The 20,999-nt window shown below is 40.4% G+C and overlaps 1 long non-coding RNA gene across 1 annotated transcript; it reads left to right on the forward strand.

Moving 5' to 3' along the window:
* The first annotated feature begins 8,985 nt into the window (after positions 1–8,985).
* LOC143661561 (uncharacterized) lies at positions 8,986–20,767 on the forward strand. The gene is made up of 3 exons (XR_013164692.1): positions 8,986–9,540; positions 17,063–17,165; positions 20,636–20,767. It is a non-coding gene; the product is annotated as an uncharacterized LOC143661561 (long non-coding RNA).
* Positions 20,768–20,999: the final 232 nt, after the last annotated feature.

Genomic DNA, 20,999 nt, shown 5'->3' on the forward strand with positions numbered 1-20,999 from the left:
AGAGATATGAGTAACTTTCAGGACTAGCATATGTCTAGTCCAGTCATGTGGAGTTTGAGCTGCTTCGTGTCCCCCAAATTGAAATGTTAATTAGACAGATGTCCTGGCTTCTTCTTCTCCCCCCTCTTTCTCTTCCTGATGACAGAGAGATGGCTTGGTAACAGTTTTCAAACATGACAATTAAGGCACATGTACCAAGTCTTTTCTAGCTCCTCAAAACAAATGGAAAACAGAAAAGCCTTGGCCAAGAAATTTGGTCAGGGGTCTGGTGCTAGGACACTGGAGGGAGGAGTCCAGGCTTGAGGCTACAGGAGGGGCCTGTGCCACCCATTGCCTGTCACAATTTGGGGCGTGGGAGCTCCACCACACCCACTTGAAGAAGCCTCTTAACACTTTCATGTACTACATGAAGGAGATGAAGCCCGGGTGATGGCTGTAGGAAAGGGCTGTCATTAGCCAAATCCTGGGAACAAAGTGGCACAACCTCTCTTTCTTGAAGAGAACAAGTACTAGGAACTGGCCCGGAAGGAGTGTCAGCTTCATTTCCAGCTCTACCCTACCTGGTCAGCCCCAGATGACTAGGGTAAGAATAAATAAGAGGAAGAGAGAAAAGCAGCTATCATAGTCCCAGTCACAGCAAGTCCAAGAGGCAGACAATGCTCTGGCCTCCAAGAAGTCCAGTACCTGCCATGGAGAAGCCCTGTGACAGCTTTATCTCTTCCCCAGCACGCTGGAGTCCCTGCCACCCCTTCTGCTCTTTGGCTTCTCCAGCCCTACTCCTGCCCAGCCCAGCCCCTGGGCCTCAACATCGGGTCAGAGCCCTCGGCCCAGCTGGCCTTTCATGCAGCTGCTGTCCTGTCAGCCAAGGCTCAGCCGCCTCCTCTGGCCAGGTGGGCAGCCCCTTATCCTCCTTTTCTGGCCCCCTTCCAGGGTCCAGGCCCCTCACCCTGTTGAAGTCCCCCATCCCTCCTCTCCTGCCCAGCCAAGCTCCATGCCCACCAGGCCCTGCCAGTGCCACAGCCAAGCCTCCCTCTGTCCTTGGTCACTACTTCTGCCCACCAAACTGCCCCCAACCTATGTGGGCTGTAAGTGACTCATGGAGTAGTAGTGACTCAGAAGGAAAGAAGAAAATTTTATGGGTCAATATTTGACCACTTGCACTGTTCTGTAACAACAATGCTTTACATTTTGTAGATGTAACCAGTATCTGACCTTAAGGTTTTTTTTTAAAAAAAGCAAACATCTTTTAAAGAGAGAAGAACTAAAAAATAGTGTGTTATGCATCCTGCATGTGCTGTGGTGGGTGGACCTGGGCAGAAGACACCTTTCTCTCCATCTCTTTTGTTTTCTGCCCTCCTCCTTCTTCTCATTGTCTCCCACTTGCCCCAACTCTGCTCACTCAGTCTGCACCTCTTACCCTGTGATCTCTTCATCCAGACCCCATTCCTGGATACCTCCTACTAACCTTCCCAAGGATTTATTATTTGTTGACAACCAAGTATTCTTCTTTATTTCCTTCACCTCTGCCTGGTATAAAGTCATATCCAGGGGAGAAGGCATTTGCCTGATTTATTTCCACCAGTATCCCTTTCCCCCAGTGTGATGTAACCCCCTGGCCTCCAACTTTTGGTGGGAAGGATGTCTTCTGAAATGGTTCTCCCCAACATTTAAAGGGTCTTCCTTAGAGAAGAAGTCTGTCTTCCACTCCATTATCAGTTGACATCTTCCCTTGTCAGTTCTGGCAGGGCAGACAGGACGTGGCTCTGGGTCTGACTCTTCTCACATGATCCACCTAAGTTCTAAAAGTCCCCTTCCCTTCACCCCATCACCTCACATGCTTCTTTTATGTGTATTGCTTTTTTGTTTTCATGGTTTTGGGGGAAACAATTTAAATTCCCAGTTGTTTATTTTCACAAAAAAAATTAAATTGCCGTTGCAAGACTAAAAAGAAATGTGTTCAGCTAAAAGGAATATTCTATAATATTAACTACTGGATTATTGGGAATAGGTAATGAAGGGGTCTTTAAAATAACTCTGTGTGGGTCATGCTTGAAAATGGTAGGAACTGGGGTTTCCTGACCTTGCAATAATTTGGCCAGCTTTTTTGAGCATGAACATGTAGATCAACTCTTTATAATATGGCTGCTCTGGACCATGTCGTAAACTTTAATGCACCAATTCCAATGATGCTAATAACCTTCTTGCTTCATGGGCTGAATCTCATTCCTTCCCTTCACTATCTTCTTGAGAGGAGATGGTGAGACTACGGGCAATTCATTTGCTCAGAGGCCTGAAAGAGGTGTAGGAGAGCACCCAGAGGACCTATGAGGAGAGTGATTCAGAGGTCAGAGTGGACCCAAGACCTCAAATGTTGGGTTAAGCAATTTGTCACTGTTCAAGAGGGTTTGAAGGGGAGTATATTGGGAGAGAATTTGAATACTAATGCCAAACTCTTTCCTTTCCAAACTTTTATTTTATGTGACCTATGAAAATGACATGCAATTAAAACATAGTCCCATCTAATTTTCAAAAGGCCTAGACTCTGAGGCAATTAGTGATACCAGAAAAAAAGAATAGAAGTAAACCTAAATACAGTGGTAACTAATGTCAGATCGAAAATAATGGTTAAAAGCACATGCTCTGGAATCTTTGGAATCCTGGTTCCACCACTTGGTAGCCATGTAAGCTTGGGCAAGTTATTCAATCTCTCTGGGTTTCAATTTGTCAGTCAAACGGGGATATTATAGTACCGACTTCCTAGGGCTGCTGTTGCTTCACCTCTTTCAGACCTCTGAGCAAAAAAATTGCCCGTGCTCTCACCATCTCCTTATTGAGCATTTATGAATGCTCAATACATGAGTTAATATGTGTAAGACATTTAGAGCATTGCACATAAAATTTGCTGTGTTTGCCATTGTTGCTATAGTATGGAAGTTGGGAGGGAGAAAAAATTGGAATCTGCTGGAAGCCAGAACAAGAGTATTTTAGGGCTTTGAAGGAAAAGCAACATTTGTGGGTGAAGTGGGGGATTTTAAGGAACTGAACTGGGCCAGGTCTTGCTTTCTTTTTTTTACAAATAGGCTAAATGCTCATAATTACTTTGATAAAGAATAGCCAGGAGTTCTTGTCTTCTTCAGTCTACCACATTCACTGTTCTCAGGCACCAAGTTGATCTGTTTCCTCCTCTTTTATTTTGTCCATTTCCATTTTAGGGACATCAGAATGATTTCTGTTACTGAAGCTGGGAATGTCAGTGTAATCTCTGACTTTTTTTTGTACTTTATCAGATATTTATTTCTCTTTCCCTTTTTATTTCTATGTCTACTGCTTCTTTCTTCTTTTCTGTCTTGTCTCTGCATGATCCTTCAGTCTGAGAAGAGCTCATCTGCAAGGTCATCTTCTCAGTCAGTTTTGAAGCCCTTGGCAATTTCTCTCCATTTCCCTGTCAGTCCAGTATCTAAAGTGAAGACCATTTGCCTTACTCTTCTCAGCATTTCTTCACAACACCCTATATCACCACAAATCTTTATCTGAGGCCATGCCCTGACAATCATTTCAGCTATTCTCTACACTATTATTCATTTATTTAATTAGCATGTGCTGGATATCATGAAGGTATTGGGAATAAAATGGTGAACAAAAAGATTTCATCTCTGTCCTCATGGAGGTTACATGTTGTATTAGTCAGGGTTTCCTAGAGAAACAGAATTAACAAGAGATATCTGTAAATATGAGATTTATAAAGGAGTCTCATGCAACCATGGGAATGGAAGAGTCCAAAATCTGCAAGGCAAGCTGTAAAGCTAGCAGCTACCATGAAGGGTATGGACCGACTACACAAGAGAGGCTTGCTGACTGAAGAAGCAGTGAAAGAGTCTCTCTTCTCCCTTAAAAATTCTTCAACTGATTGAATTATCTTGGTGGTGAGAAGCATGCCTTAGTTGATCGCAAATGTAATCAGCCACAACCACACTCAATTGACTGATGATTTAATACACCAGCCTTCCCATTTATCAACCAGCCATGAAATAGCCTTGCAGTAATGTCAGGCCAGTGCTTGCCTGACCAGACAACTGGGCATCATCACTTGGCCAAGCTGACACTAATCACACATGTTGATGGGGAAAGGAAATTAACCAGAAACATGTACATAAATTTCTAGTCACAAACTGTGATAAATATTATAAAGAAGAGAAGCAAATATAACACTATAACATGAGACTTACTCTTTCCACTGCCAAATTTGAGCCCTCTCCAAAGCAATGAAGTCCTTCCTGTGAGTCATCCTTCTGTATCAATGAGGGTAAATTGAGTATAGGTAACAGACACCTAGACAATACTTATCTCATACTGTTCTAGTTTACTAAGGCTATTGGAATGCAATACACCAGAGTTGGGCAGGCTTTTATAAAGGGGATTTAGTCTTCAGTTACAATTTTGCAGTTCCTTGGAGGAAAGGCAGCTAATTTTCATCTGGGTTTCTCTGTCACATGGGAAGGCACACAGTGATGTCTACTGGCCCTCACTCCTGGCTTCTGGGTTCAAAAGGCTTCCTCAGGGGCATGCTCTTTCTGCTTCTCCAAATGTATGCATCTGAGCTGCTGAGCTCTCTTCTGACATCTTTTTTCTAAGTCTCCTACTAATTAAACTAAATGTTGCTCATTGCAGAAGGCACTCCCCTTAGCCAATTGCAGATGTAATCAGCCATAGATGAATCTCACACGCTGATGCTTTACATCCACAGCAACAGAACAAGTGAGCACCGCTACCTGGCTAAGGTGACATGTGAACCTAACTCCTACACCCATGAAGAAAAGTCTAGAGATAGGAGGTTATGGGGTTGATTTAGCAACTAAAAACCCTTTTCCTCATTGTGACAAGATGCCTACAGCAACTCCAAGTATCATTCAGTGGTGCTCCAAGTAGGAAGGAAGGGGGAGGCCAGAAAAAGAAGCCCCTTTCTTTCCTGGCTTTGTCCAGTTAACCAGGAGAAAAAGCTCCTCAGCACACATCCCCTTATTTTTCATGAGCCAGAACTCAGTCACCTGCCTTCCCCTGAAGTTTATCAGCAAATGAGTTTGGGATTGTCATTCTTCACTTGTGCAGAGCTCTGTTCATCCCCAGTGACTGAGGGAGGATGGTTTCTCTTTTTGTTCCATTTGATCATGGGCCCCCAATCCCACTTTTCCTGATCACTTCTAGAGGATGTACTCACTCATTCTAATTTCGTTTCCTCCAAATTAGTGTCCACCATAAACCATATGCTCCTCAAAATAAGGAAACAGACTTGTAAAATTTTATTGGCACAGAATGCAGAACAGTACTCTGAATAAATTACTACTTTCTCACATGTATTTTGGTGGTGTTGAGGTAAGGCTAAGAATAATTTCTTTCATGCCGAAGACATTTGGACCAGTATTTATCATGATGGCTAGTTTATACTTTGATACAACTTTTCCAGTCAAACAAATGAGTCAAGTGGCAAAGTCTTTATGCAGCATAGCTTTTGTAGCACCAGGTGAACCTACACCACAAAAAAAAGGAAGGGGGGATTTAGAGGAACCCCATAATTCTTGGTAGAGTAGTCAACCCAGAAAAAAAATTCAGGACTCCAAATTCTAGAGCATTAGTCAGATTTTAGGCCTAGAGATTTCCTTCTTTCTCCTTTGAATCCAAACCCAAAGAAGCATAACAATTTTAAAAGTCTTTATATGGAACATAAGCTGTTTTTCTAAATGTGGAATAATTCATTGAGAATGTAAGTAATGTTGAGGAGGCATCCTGAGAAAACCTTGCTTTTGATGTAATTCAGTTGAATGGATTATTTTCTTCCCTCCTGCTCCCCCCATCCCCCTGGTGCGTTTTTGCCAAAATGAGTTTCCATATGTTTCATCTAAATGAGTCACATTCAGAGAAATCATTCAAATTATCTTGGGCACAGATACTTTTCCTTAATTTGTGGCTTGGAGGTGGGTGGTTATAAGGAGTGGAAATGATGGTGGGCTCTTCTCCAAAGCTCAAATCCTTTTGCTTGCTCTGATTCTCTGAGCTCTCAGCATCTTCAACTTTTATTCTATACCATAGGGAAATAGCCATAGTAAATTGCAAAGATTATTCAATTTCAGCCCACTTTAAGTGCTCATAAAGGGAGACTGCACTCATGACTTCTCAGGGGATAAGCAATGCTTCTTGCCACCAATAAAGTGCTAGTTGAGAGGTTTTAAATCACATTTGTAGCTTGGGAGACTAATATTGGAGGCAGTCCTCCTCCTAAAAAGTAATGCCATCTGTGTCCCTGAGTGTATGGTGCACCAGTAGGAGAGACCATCACTGACTTGTTTAAAAAATGATAGAACCATTTAAAGAGTGTCTTTCAAGGGATATAAATGCTTTTCTTAAGTTAACAAAGACTGTCATTGTGTCTCACACTTTTAGTCTGAGGGACCCAATTATTCCTGGAGTCTCCCTGTGCTAGCTTATAGTGTTATGTTATATCAACCTGATAAACACACAAATCTGCATCAAAATGAGGCAGTGTGTTTGATCTATGCTCAAGAAAAGAGACTGCTGTTGACTGTGTTTAATGCGCTACTTGATTTTCACCCTTTTATTCAAAGCTTATCTTTATATGAGTGAACATTTATGGACCACTTACATCTGAATGGTGTAAAGATTTATTGCTGATGTTTCCCCCCTGTTTGCCTGATATTTCCAAATGAATGGGTTTCCTGTCGATTGTTTTGCAGATTTCTTTGCTGCTTGAGTTCAGGTATATCTGTGGTGTCCTGGAAAAGACCAACTCAATGCAACTCCACTGAGCTCCAGCTGCACCTGATACTGGGATAAAAGCTGACCACCCTTCATCTGGAATCTTGAACAGTGGCTCCTCTGTCATAGAAACCACCCGTACCTTATCCTCACTGCTACTTGGTGATTTTCTAGGAACAGGAGGGAGGAAGAAAGGGAAGGAAGGGGAAAAAGTAAGCAAGAAAGAAAAGAAGAAAGGAGGGTTCTAAACAAAATTTCAGATCATTTCAGGCAGAAATTCTGTGATAAGAATGTAATAGAGATGAAGGAAAACGCCTTTCCCTTTGGCATCTGTGAACATTACCCTGGTAGACACATTCCAAGTTGTGGGCAGTGTGATACACCCAGACCACCTCCACCCCAGCTCTTTAAAGGTTTGTTAATTTGGTGAATCTGAAGTCCTTTTATGCAGATGAGGTGGCTCATGTTCAACTCTGGCTGTTTCCTTTCTGCTTCAGCAACCAGAGTAGCTTGAATGGGCACCTGTTTCTTGTTTTCCCTTCTTTCTCACCTGTTTCCCTTGCCTGCTGACCAGGGTTCCAGCAGTAACCAACCAGCTAGCCCCTGTTGGTTTGACTTGTTTCATGGGCCCAGATGTGTGGAAGCTGTTTATGATCTGCATAAACAATCTTGTCGGGAAGTGAGCTGGGATCAATGCGTCTCTCTATATTGTCATTATTTATTTATGTATGTATCATTTAGACCCTACTTAAAGCATCTTTGGGATGACTTATAATAAAAGAAACATATAATTAGACTCATACAAGGATTAAAAATAAAATTCCTGTAATGAATGAAATGAAAACCTATGCTAATAATAGCTACTGCAGTCTAACACTAATTTTGATAGTGAGTTCTGAGATAATCAAAACTTTAAAAAATGTATTTGAGAGATTTAACTTTGCTGACCCAATAAAAGAATGCATGTTAGGTCAATAGGAGGTAAACTTTCTCCTTTGAATACTAGCTTATTAGATGCATCCTTGAATTAATTCAAGGAATAACTGTTAATGGTGATGTTTGGATGGCTATATATTTTTTAGATTGTCTTAACATGTCTGTTTTTCAGAGCATGAAAAAAGTGTCTTGGTTGGCTCAAAAAGGAGAATTTCCATTTTTTTAAGCTGCCAGAATGCAATATACCAGAAATGGGTTGGCTTATTCAATGGAGATTTACCAGGTTATGAATGTACAGTTCTAAGGCCATGAAAATGTTCACATTAAGGCAAGAGGAAAATGCCTTCTCCGAGGAAAGGCTAGTGGCATCCAGGGTTCTTCTGCCACATGGGAAGGCTCATGGTGACATCTGCTGATCCTTCTCTCCTGGTTCTGGTTTCAATGGTTGTCTCCAAAAGTCTTTGGGTGTTTTTGTCTTAGCTTCTCTGGGCTTTTACTGTCTTTTATCCTCTCACAAAGGATCCAGTGAAGGATTAAGACTCACCTTGAGTTGGCTGGGTCACGTCTCCATGGAAACAACCTAAGTAAAAGGTCCCACCCACAAAAGGTCTGTACCCATAGGGATGGGTTAAAAAAAAAGTGCTTTTTTAGCATACATAATAAAAAATTAAAATCAGGACAGACACTTTATAGCTTTTCAGTTTTCCTTCATCTGAGTTGCATCTTATCTGTGCCACAAACATGAAATGAGCTTTTGGGCTCACTTTTTCCTTATCCAAGGTGCTTTGTATCCCAGGTACTTTCCTCTCTAGGGTATCTTGCCATGGTTATTTGATTACATGATACAGCCTTCGCTAGGGATTCTTGAAATTGGCCTTCTTGGCTCACCTTTAGGGGTTCTTAAATAGCAATTGACGGCCTTTTAAGTGTTTAGATCTGCTCTTAAAAGTCTCTCATTACCTTCAAGGAAGACTCAAGGTCTGCTTAACACCTTTTCCATCCTGGCAAGAGCGGTGTACTCTGTTCCATGAGACATCACTTGTGATGTGTGCTATTGCTGAATTCCTGTGTTCCAGTCCTTCAAGAGATGAGAACCATGTTTTGGGAGGGACCCTCAGAATTTGATATCATTTCATTTCAACCAGTCAGTGCCACAACTAATTTTGATAATCTTTAGGATTTAATGACAGTGCTCTCCCGCATTACTATTTAAAATATTTAATTTCTAAAATTCTGCTTAGTGCAATGACATCACAAGTGAGTATTACTGTATATCCCAACTTCAAAGGCTGACAAATAGTTTGATGAAAGCAGCAAACCATGTCTGGTTCAGAACCATTTGTGCAGCAGACATAAAACCCAGATGTCAAATGTCAAATATCATTTAAGAATATAAGAACTCTAAAAGCAACAGACCATTTTACCTGGAGAGGCAATATCATCTGGGCCAACAGAAAACACAAGAAGGAAATGATATCAGAGGTAGAAAACACATGAAAAACATTTAATAACTCTCAGAATATATGGAAATTAATGCTAGTCAGAGTTTGCACAATACCAAGATTTTTCAGCTTAAAATAATCTTCCTGCTGACGTGCAGTTACTGGAGGCCTCCCAAAATGCTACAGAGAAAATCAGATGCCAGTAAAAAAAGCATATCTCTGAAGTTCATGGAATGGGGTAGAAATGAAGTATAAAGTATGATTGTTTGTGAAGAACTGAAGACACAAAATGATATGGAGAGAGCAGTGAATTGGGACTTGGGTCCGTGCCCAAGCCCAACTTAAGCATCATAATTGGCTTTGGCAAAGACTGTTTTCCTTAATGCCTTTAATGGTAAGATGGGGTACTGCTGTGTTATCTTTTAAGGTACTTTACAGTTTAAAAATTGCATCATCTATGCAAATGACAAAAACCCAGTAACCAGAATGACTTCTATCAGAAGGCTCTGTACAGACATGAGTAGTTTCACCCCGGATCACCAAGTGTTAGGAACCCCAATAAAGACATCCAGCAGAGGGTCTGGCTAACTTTCAAACTCCTGTTCCTACTATTACACCATACTGCCTAGAGAATAAAGCTTGACATGGGGGAAAGATGGGTGAAGAAAACAGATAGTTAATTCATTGGAAATTTCTACCTAACCCCCTGACCCATTCATTCTCACCTATTTCTGCTTGAAATGGGGGTTGAATTGGCTAAAAGAGTTTAATGTAACCCCAAATCCCAAGGGTCAGATTTCTTCAATGGCAAAGTTCTCCAATTAAAAAAAATGGAGATGTCCCTGAGGTCTGGGTGAATGCACTCAACAGTGATTCTCTTACATTCATTTACTATAATTGAATCAGAACTTCAAAATCCTTGAACTCTGTCTTCCATTTAACCCCAAGACCTTATTGGCAAGCAGGATGCCTTCTAGAGAGGGGATGAAACCAGAAAGCTTTTAGCTGATGCTGGCTTTAAGAGTGACAGACTTTCCTCAAAGAGCTCTGAGGTCTGCAAAAATCACAAAAGTGTTGGGAGGTCACCCAGTAGATTTTTGAATTATTAACTCATGTTTAACAATTAAAGAAAGACATATTGATAGGCTATCCAGTTAGTTAATTATTTAGTTATAGAAAGTAAAGAGTGGAGAAAAAATTAAGTGCAGTGGGTATAAATCTTAGGCCGCAAAGGCAGATGTGTACAAAATGCCTGTCATAAAACTATTTATCTGAAATCAAGTCACTTCTGACTCAAAGCCTTCATGCCACTGGGCTGGTGTGAAATTTAATCTCAATTATTATGAGCATTAATTTTTTCACTCTCTTCCAAGGTCATGCAAAGTTTCTTACAGAGAAGGGAACAGGTCTTATACGTAACTGAATACTTAGGGATGACTTTTTCTGATACCGGGAATCCAGGCCTACCCAAGTAGGTTCAGGTTCTAATGGATCTGCTAATTTTGAGGAATTTCTTAGGAAAAAATTTGCCTGAGGCTTGGACCTCATGACTTGTGATGAGGCCAGCTGTGGATGCCCCCTCTTGAAAATCCTACAGTCCTCCATCCCAGTAGTAGATTCAAGGCATTCGGATTTCTCCCTTGCTGTACTTCTTTTCCTGCAAAAATAGTAATTTCTCACCACTTTGGAACACCTGCCACCATTTCTTTACAATGCCTACTTTAATCTCCTCAAGGATCTCAGGCTTCCATAAAAGAAAGAGAAACTAACTTTAAGTAGCTTCCTTTCTCTGCCATATACACTTCACTCCATTCAGGGAGTGAAAAAAAAAGCCCGGTTCCCTACACATCCAGAGGTGGGAGATAGAGAATGTGATGGTTAATTTTATGTGTCAACTTGGTTAGGTTATAGCAGCTAGTTGTTTGGTCAAGCAAGAGCTGGTATGATTGTTACTGTGGGGATATTCTGTGGATGGATTTGTGACTATAGTCAGCACAGCTGATTGCATCTACATTCAACAAAGGAAACTGCCTCAGCAGTGAGAGTCTCCTCATCCAATCAGTTGGAGGTCTTTAAGCCAGAGCTGAGGATTTCAGAAGTTAGAAAGAAAAAATTTCTACCTCTACTTTGGCTAACTACTTCACCTGGGGAATTCAATTTCACTTTCATTGGAGTTTCAAGCTTGTGGCCTGCCTTGTGGAATTCAGACTTGCCAATCCTCATGGTTGTATGAGCTGATTCCTATGGTGTCTCTCTCTCTCTGTACACATGCACACACACACACATACCTCCTCTCTGTTCTGTTTCTCTGGAGAACCTTAACACAGGGAAGGAATAAAAAGACACTGTAAGGACAAGTCCAAGTAAACACCTCAACAAATCATCCCATTGCACTCTCCCCTGAATAAGTCTGGGTTCTTTTAGTCCAGATATCCAGGACTTTATCCTGAATAACTCTCACCCTCCCCCCTCCCCCACACCCAAACATGGCTGTGTGGGTAATATTTTCCCAGATTTTTCAAGGTCTGGGTATGTGAGCCCAAGTACATGGCAACATTTCTGCCTTCTGGAATGAGGCGGCCACTCTGTGTAAGAATTAAGAACAAACCTGTTGACAAGGTATTACGGAAGCTAATTATTAAAATGTACCATGCAATGAGAGGAATGAAGACTAACGCTCTAGCTCTCCTCTTTAAGGAGGAATCTTAGTAACAGGGCGTGCTGAGAGCCTTCAGGATGAATTGATACGCAATGGTGTAGGGCTATGGTGACCATCTTGGAAGTGACCAAGGGCTTCACTGGCTCCTTCATAAGAAAAGTTTAAGGAAAGTCTAGAAAGTTCATGTGATTATGATAATTGACGTGCAAGGGGGACTGCTTGAACAACTGCCTCTCTCTTCATCCCTCGAATGAAATTCCCCCTGACTTGGAGATTTCTATCATAGTACCTATCAAAAGAGTAATTAAATAATTCTTGAAATTATTTAAGGTTTGCCTTCCTGCTAGCTCCATGAGGACAAAAGCTGATTATTTCATCCATGAGGATGAAAACTGATATATCCCCAGCACCTAGCACAGAGATTAGCACATAGTAGGTGCTCAATAAACAGTTTTGTTAAATGTATAAATAGGTGACCCAGGTCAAGTTTCATCTTTATTCTAAAGATGTGGCCACAGAGCACCCTCATCTTTCCTTCAAATGCCCAGGACACTAATGACTTGTATCACTCATTTGCCACTGAACATAAAATGCCTTGTATTGTTCAGTTTCCCATCGTAAGTATCTGCAAGCCTCCGCCAGCCGTTTACAAAGTCCTGAAAGGCAGAAATCATATCTCATGCTCGTCTGATTCACTCCAGCAGTAGCACTGAGCTTCTCATTCTAGCAGGAACTCGACATATAGTAGTTGTAAGCAACCATTTGTTTAGAAATACATGTTCAGCACTCAGCCTTTTCTGGCAAATGATGCTGTCCATATGATGAAAACTACTTTATGGTATTTCTGCTTTAAAACAATATATGCATTTTTGAAAAAAAAATTATTCTTCAGTGACAGGGTTTATGAAGAAACTAAGATTAGGGACAACTCTAACCACAGCTCCTAGGAAAACAATTATCAATGTCTTCTGAGAGAGCTTATAAGGGGAAGTGGTGGCTGCAGCTGACTCAGGGAATACTATAAATGCACCAAACCAATGGAGAGGGAAGGCTGGCTTGTGGACAGTAACACGATGCAGATGGAAGCAAGCGTAGGGCTCACAAGGAATTTGCAACCTGCTGCCAGCAGAGAGCATTACAATGTTAGTGGGCTGGAGGCAAGGGGAGCTCTGGCTGCAGGTGCTCATATTTAATTTTCTTAAAATTAAACTAAAAGGGGCCCTGCCCAGGCAACAGCTAAATTTAGGACTCTTTCCTTTGTTGCTGTATGTTCTTTCTGTTTTTTTGCCCCCCTTGCCTTGGAAAACTCAGTATTGAACCAACAAAATTTCCTTTTCCTCCTGATATCACTCTCCTATTTAAGAACCATGTGTGAGTTAATTGTTGTTACATGTGTGTTAGCAGAATAAAGTGTATTTTCTCCTGGTCTTGATTTGTTAATCACCCAATGTTTTAGAATGTGGTTCCACTCAGAATTTTTGGTTTAAATCTTTTATTTTCCCCCTTTTTACTAAAAAGAATATTCATGACAATAACAACAACCATCATTCTTTTCACACTGTGGCAGGCCACTGTAACAGGCATTTTACAAATTTTGTCTCATTTAATGATCAAAGCAACCGTGCAAAGAAGATATTCCTATGCTCTTGCTAATGTTGAGTAAACTTCCCTTTGGAGCAGACTGTGTCTCCCTGGGGTCAGGGGTGGTGCTTGGACGCTAATCTGGTCCACTTGACACTCAAAGCCCTACTGTAAAGAGAGAGAGTTCTGGAAAAGCACTCTATATGTTCTGACATTTCTTCTCTGCGGAGCTCAGTGAGGGCACGCTGACATTCATAGGGAAGAGTGGCTGATGATGTTTTGTTGCTGTTATTGTTCACCACCCATAGATAACTGATGTAATTCAGTATCTGGCCTGAGAAGGCAAACGGGAAAAGTCTGTTTAGATGGTTCAGTTGAATCACCTGTCTCCAAGCAGGTGCAAGACTAAATATACAAATGACAAGAGCTTGGTCAGAAATAGAAATAGAACTCTCAACCACAACTGCAGCAACCGGACCAGGGAACTCCGATATACTAACCCTAACAAACAGTCCAGGAAGCTAAACCACAGTCCCTGCAACAATTGACCCAAAATAGGCAGGATTTGATCAATTTTACCGACAGCTTCCCTAATTTTTGTCTCTGATTCCGTATTAGGACAAACGGGAGAAAGCCAGATCAACCCTCCTAACCAATCCCATGGAATGCCTCACTTGTAGTTAGTTTTCCTTGCCTCCCATGCCAACTGCCTCTATTCTGGACCTACCTAAAGGCTTCTCTTTCCTCCCTCATCATGTTTTCCCACTCCTCTGCCTGCCTTTGAGTCTTTGCCAAACCCAAGGGTTGGTGGTTGACTCACTTGCTCTAGCCAGGCAGTTATGAAGGAATAGCCATTGCTTGTGGCAATTTGTGTGTTCTTTTTAATTTCCATACTGACTTCTCCTCTCCTTGAAACTTCCCAACCCTTGTCTTACAGACATAAAATTCTGCTGAGAATTTTCAAGAAATAGTTCTTCCTTTATATGTTCTGGAAATGCTGTATCAGTCTCTTCCCTCAAACACTTTTGAATTCACCAGGGACTGGCAAAAATTAAATTTCTTTAAAGTGAAAATTAATTAAATTTCTCCCCAAGTGCCAAAAAATGTTTTTGAAGATTTTTAGACAGTGACTAACAGTTTCCTTTTTGGGGTTACCCACTATACCTATACACACACACACACACACACACACACACACACACACACACACTTACATGAGTGTCTCTTGTTTCAAAGTACGTTATCATATGATGGCGTCCACTTCTAATAATTTGATTGAAAACACTGTAAATTATGTGTTTAAGTATGTCAGCTATTTTGGTATTTACTAAAGTTGACACAATAAACATGTCAAGTCATCAGCTTCAACAAAAATTTATATAAATCTAATGGGTTTATTATGAATATATTGGCCAGGTATTACAATGGGCCCACAGAAAGGAGTTCTCAATGTTACTTAAAATCAGTCTCATGCCAATAAACTAAAACAAATACGGTAGAGAAAGAAAAAGTTCAATTAAAATATTAATTCCTTATAGAATCCTGAGCTTGCAAAAAGAGATACTTTTGGCTTCTTACACTAAAACAGTGGGAAACTGGGGACATAGAGATAAGCAATTTGACTTTGGTAAATGAGATGAGAGACCAGGAACAGAGACACCATGGGCAGTTTCTTGATTTGGTTGCCCAACAGCAGACAAGCTAACCTTACAAACTGAAGTGCCTGCGTGGCACACTGGGAATCTGTGTTTCTTTGGTGCATGAGTTGGCTTCCAACAAAGATCCCAAGATGAGAGATTATATGGGTTTAAACTTGAAGCTGTAGTTTTCTTTTGTGTCTTACTGTCCTATCTGAGGAAAGAAATAATTCTCGTGGACAAAGAAAAACCCATAACTAGTCCTTCAAAAGCTCACAATTTATTTATACTATTCTCTTGCCTCTAGATTGCATTTGACTCCTACTGCTCTTTCTCCATGGGTCCATTTGGCATTTACGATGGCAAGCAGAACATGTCCCCATCTGGGCCGTCATGCTAGAACTGGGAAGTATACTGCAGTACAGGCAGGGAGATAAAATATATTTTATGGTGGCAACACGATACCCTTTTGGTCTGGCTACTGGGAAAATCAGGACACACATATATATGGCTTTGTCTCTGAAAGACACCTTTGATAAGATAGATGGGTTGATAAATTGTTTAACTTACAGCATGAACCAACTACTATCAACTTTTATGGCTGAGCGAGATCCTTTGGAGTGACATGTCTCAAGTCTGAGAAACTGGAAGTCATTGACCAGCAACCTGAAAACTGTCCAGAAGCGTTCTCAGCCCCAAGAGAGCCTGAACATGTCATAGGCTGTACCTTTTTAAGGCACTCCTCAGTTTTTGGTGACATATAATTCATGCTGCACTGTCAAAAAAAAACCCCACCTTATTGTTATTATTATTTTTCTTTAAAGGCACACATCGAGGAAATTTTCTCATGGACTGAAAAAGTTGATCAGCATATCATCATTTCTCCTTTTTGATTAAAATAGATCAAGTTTTGCGACCTCTGTCTGAGAGACAGGAGAGTTTAGAAGTTAAAGCACGGATTCTGGAATCAGACTATGGGTTCATTCTAACTCCACTGGTTACTGATTCTGTGACTCTGGGCAAGTTACTTTACTCCTCTATCTCAGGTTAAATGGTTAATTTATGTGGATACCCTTTGAACAATATCTGGCAAGTGGCAAATTCTTAAATGTTTGCTAAATATCTCTATGAGAGTAGAAGCCCAGGTTTGTATATTTACCTCAGAAATTTTAGGAGGTAAAATTATGCTATACTAATTTATACTAAAAAGCCAGTGACTTACTGGCTTTAAGTCACTGTAAATAAGTTTTTGAGTAACCTCAACCATGATAAACACAAATGACTCCCTACAGGGAAGCTAAACAAACACTGGAGATAGGAGTTCAAAGTTTTATCTAGATGAGCAATTCACTTGGGATCTCTGGAAGGGATTTGTTTATTCCTGTTATATCTATCTTCAAGAGGAATTACATATTTTCTGAGTGTGGATTTATTAAAGTCAATTAAAATCTTTGCTAGAATAAACAAGTTTATCTTCTTCTCTTCCAATTTCTACTCATATTTCTTCCCCAGTGTCAGCAAATTAGCAGATGTTAAAATCAATATTGTTTCCCTACCTTTGCCTCTTAACTTTGCAAAGCAAGAATCATTAAAAACAGCATCGGAAAAACAAAAGCGATCAAACAAAAGATCTTTTCGTAGTGACTTCCATTAGAAAAACTTTTTTCCCTTCCACCCACTTCCTTTTGTTGTGTTAACTGCCTAGCAAGGTGCAGATGTTGACTGAGAAGCCATTACAGATGACCTCCAATTCAGCTCTTAAGCTATCAGCTGAATTTAGGAAAAGGAACACGGGATTTGATTTCCTTCAGAAGTCACCATTCCTGTAGCATTCGTAAGACATGAAACACAAAACCAAACAGAAAGCACCTGGAAGAGACAAAGGAATGCTCAGGAATGTAAAAAGTTGCCTGTGTAATCCTTAAAAATTATACAAAATCTAGTGCTTTTAGTGAACTAGGAGTTAAGAATTGACTAAGGTATATAAAAATGGAAGATGAACATATAAACAATAGTTTTTATATGACTCTCAAACATAGGTTCCAAATGATTTATGAGGGACTGACAACTCAAGAGGATTCTGCAAAGGACGACTAGCAAAGGATGAGGTCGTGAAATCTGGTCTCCTGAGGAAAGTTAGAGGTAAGTAGAAGGATTTAGTCTAGTGAAAAGGAAGGAAAAATAGCTGTCTCCATATACTTGAAGTAATGATGAGTAAAGTAGGAAGCAAATTTGTTCTGTGTTACTTTAAAGAACAGAATCAGTATACAGGTAGAAGTAACAGTAAGTTAAATTCTGATTCAGTAAAAGAAAGAACTGAGCCGCAATGAGAAATAACCAGGAAGTAGATTAAGTTGTTTTAAGACATAGTTAATGTTTTCATTAAATTAGGTCTTCTGACAGATACATAATCATCTGCAAACAAGTCTTTAGAAAATCATATTGAGTGGAAGGTGGGTATTCTAGTTTGCTAGGGGCCGGAACGCGATATACCAGAAACACAACGACTTTTAAAAAGGGGAACTTTACAGTTTATAGTTCCAAACTTAATTTGGAAAAGGTTCGAATTAAGGCACCAACAAGAAGTTACCTTCACTCAAGAAAGGTCAAAGAAGTTCAGAGTTTCTCTCTCAACTGGAAAGGCACATGACAAACATGGCCACATCTGCTAGCTTTCTCTCCCAGCTTCTTTTTTCATGAAGCTTTCCCCAGGGCATTTTCCTTCTTCATCTCCAAAGGTCTCTGGCTGCCTGGACTCTCCTGACTCTAAAGCTTTTTCCAAAATAGAGTTCCTCTTGAAGGGCTCCAATAAGCAACCCCACCTTGAATGGATAGAGACAAATATCCATGGAAACCATCTAATCAAAAATTACCACCCACAATTATGAATGATGATTAAAGGACATAGCTTTTCTGGGGTACACCACAGATTCAAAGCAGCACAGTGGGTCTTGCTGATCTTTTAAGTCCTTTGCAAATATAAGATTCTTGGAATTAAAAATCACATTAAAAACCAAGATTCTGTATATACCAGGATGAACTGAGTGTGGGAACACGAATGGGTATTTGCACACTGGTGTTAATGGGAGCAGTGTTCCCAGATCCAAAATGAATGGAGGTGGCCTAAGTGTACAAAGGGTGAGGAATGGAAGGGGGGACTATGGTGTACACGTGCAATGGACTACTGAGCGGCCACAAGAAGGAATGAAGTTGTGAGACATGAAACTAGGTGAATGAACCATAAGGACTGTACGTTGAATGAAATATCAGGAACAAGAAGACAAATATCGCCATGCCTCAGTCATATGGACTAACTATAATATAAAAACATGGTGAACTGAAGTTGAGAGCATGGGTTATCAGGTTGGGGCCTATTGTAAAGGGTCCTAGATTATAAGCTTTTATAGCAGTCACACATATTCATGAGATGCAACTGTTAATTCGAAATTCTGAGATACTGAGCTGTTTGTCTATAACATGGTCATTCCCAGAAACTTCAGGTGTTTGTATGATACCTGAGACTCAGAGTTAGAGCTCTGAAGCAATGAAAGTCAGCATTAATGCATACAGGGACTGTTTAAAAAGTTGAAAAAAAATCAGACTTCGAGTAGAGATATGAATGAAGCTGATCTGGATAGGATAAGGTAGATCAGGATACAGGAAAAAAGATGATATGGTCCATATTTTAAGATTTTAACTTCTGTATGAAACTAAAGGGAGCTATGTTTTAGGGTATAAAATTTATATTTTGGGTTGTGCATTACCTAATTTAACTTGAATGGTCAGTTTAGTTAAACACCATAAGTTCATGGAATCTTGAATAGAGTGTGAGATTTTGTTGGTTTCTCCAGATTAATGAGATACTGTGAAAAATCCCAGAGTAATTTGGGCAGTGAATAAAGAAGTATTTCCAAAGTCCCCTTGGGGGACTGGGGAGAAAGGAGGAAATATTCAACTTCCCCATTCGGAGATTTTCTGATATTCTCACAAGCAGTGACAACCTGAGCTCTTGATCTTGGGTTTTGTCCCTATGAAACTTATTCCTGTAAAGGATAGGCTAAACCTACTTAAAATTATGTTTGAGTCACCCCCAGAGAACTTCTTCTGTTGCTCAGATGTGGCCTCTCTCTCTAAGCCAACACAGCAGGTGAACTCACTGCCCTCACCTCTACGTGGGACATGACTCCCAGGGGTGTGTATCTCCCTGGCAATGTGGGACAGAAATCCTGGGATGACCCTGGACCTGACATCAAGTGATTGTGAAAGTCTTCTTGACCAAAAAGGGAAAGGGAGAAATGAGACAAAATAAAGTCTCGGTGACTGAGAGATTCAAAACAGAGTCTAGAGGTTATCCTGGAGGATATTCTTTTACAATATATATATATATCCTTTTTTAGCTTATGGTCTATTGGAGTGGCTGGAGGGAAGTACCTGAAACTGAACTGTGTTCCAGTAGCCTTGATTCTTGAAGACGACTATATAAAGATACAATGTTTCCATTTTGACTATGTGATTGTGAAAAACTTGGGTCTGATACTCCTTTTATCCAGGGTATAGACAGATGAGTAAAAAATATGTATTAAAAATAAATAAATAAATAAGGGGTTACAAAGGGTAAAATAAATTGGGTAGATGGAAATACTAGTGGTCAATGAGAGGGAGAGGTAAGGGGTATAGTATGTAGGAGTTTTTTCTTTTTGTTTCTTTTTCTGGGGTGATGCAAATGTTCTAAAAAATGATCTTGATGATGAATACACAACTATGTGATGATATTGTGAGCCATTGATTGAACACCAGGTATGGAATGTATGTGTGTGAAGGTTTCTCAATAAAAAATTTTAAAAAAACAACCAAGATTCTGCATCGGGAACAAATTAATTGCAACCCAAATTTCAGAAGGGTAAAAACTATAGGTGGTTGTCAAAAGTAGAATAGAAGGAAAGCAGTTGAGCGCATTCTCCCAGGCTTCAATAAGAATCTGAGGACTTCCTCCATGAGTGTTTATTAGGCACCTATAATGTGCATAGTGCTATACTAGACTATGTAAAAATGCCCTACACTGGACAGGTGTTATGATTTGGGGGCTGCCCGGTGTCTGAACCCTTTCCTATGGTTTTAGGAATTCTCTCTCTCTCTTTCTTCCTTCCTTCCTTTCTTTCTGTCACTCTTTCTTTTTTTTATTTTACAAGCTTTATGGGGAGGTAGATCCCATGTCTCCTTATAGAAGCCTCAGTTTTTAAGACATGCCTGCAACAAATTCATGGGGATCTAACCTGGGATCCACAAACTGGAGGCATTCACTGGGGACTTGCAAGGGTGGTGAGGATTCTCCCTCGAGAAGAGTGATTCTTCTCGAGGGAAAACTGGGCTCCTGGAGCAGCAGCAGCAGCAGCAATGGGGCTAAGGAACAGCATCCAGAATCTGGGTCTGGAGAAATCTGTGAGGAATGCAGGAGCATCCAATGGGTTATGCTGGGGAGGGACAGCTTCACCAGCAGTTCTGCAAGATGCTTTCAGGCATCGTTCCTGGTTACCTCATTCCCCAGCCTTCTCAAAGTTCTATGAGCTGCACAACATCTTTTAATAACTTTCTTTTCTGCTTTTATTTTTCAGTGTCCATTTGCTGCCCTCATATCAGAACCCTGAATGATATTGCAATTGGTACCAGGAATGGTTACAGGAAACAGACCTTCAGGGAAATAGGAAAATCTGGGTGCTTAAATAAAATCTTGGTTTGGTGCTGACGATTGTGATAGTACAACTAATATTAAGGCATGGGCTCTCGTCGCTAAGCACAGTTTTATTAGGTACAAAAGTTAGTTAAACACAATAGAGTGGTACATGGGAAAAAATAGAACTAGTATAAACGAAGGTCTACAGTTAACCTTAACATTGTAATATTCTTGCATTGATGTAACAAAGGTACAATACCAAAGCTAAGTGTCAATAATAGGGGGATATAAAGGGTATGGGAGTT

Source organism: Tamandua tetradactyla, chromosome 2, assembly GCF_023851605.1.
Source record: "Tamandua tetradactyla isolate mTamTet1 chromosome 2, mTamTet1.pri, whole genome shotgun sequence".
Taxonomy (NCBI): domain Eukaryota; kingdom Metazoa; phylum Chordata; class Mammalia; order Pilosa; family Myrmecophagidae; genus Tamandua; species Tamandua tetradactyla.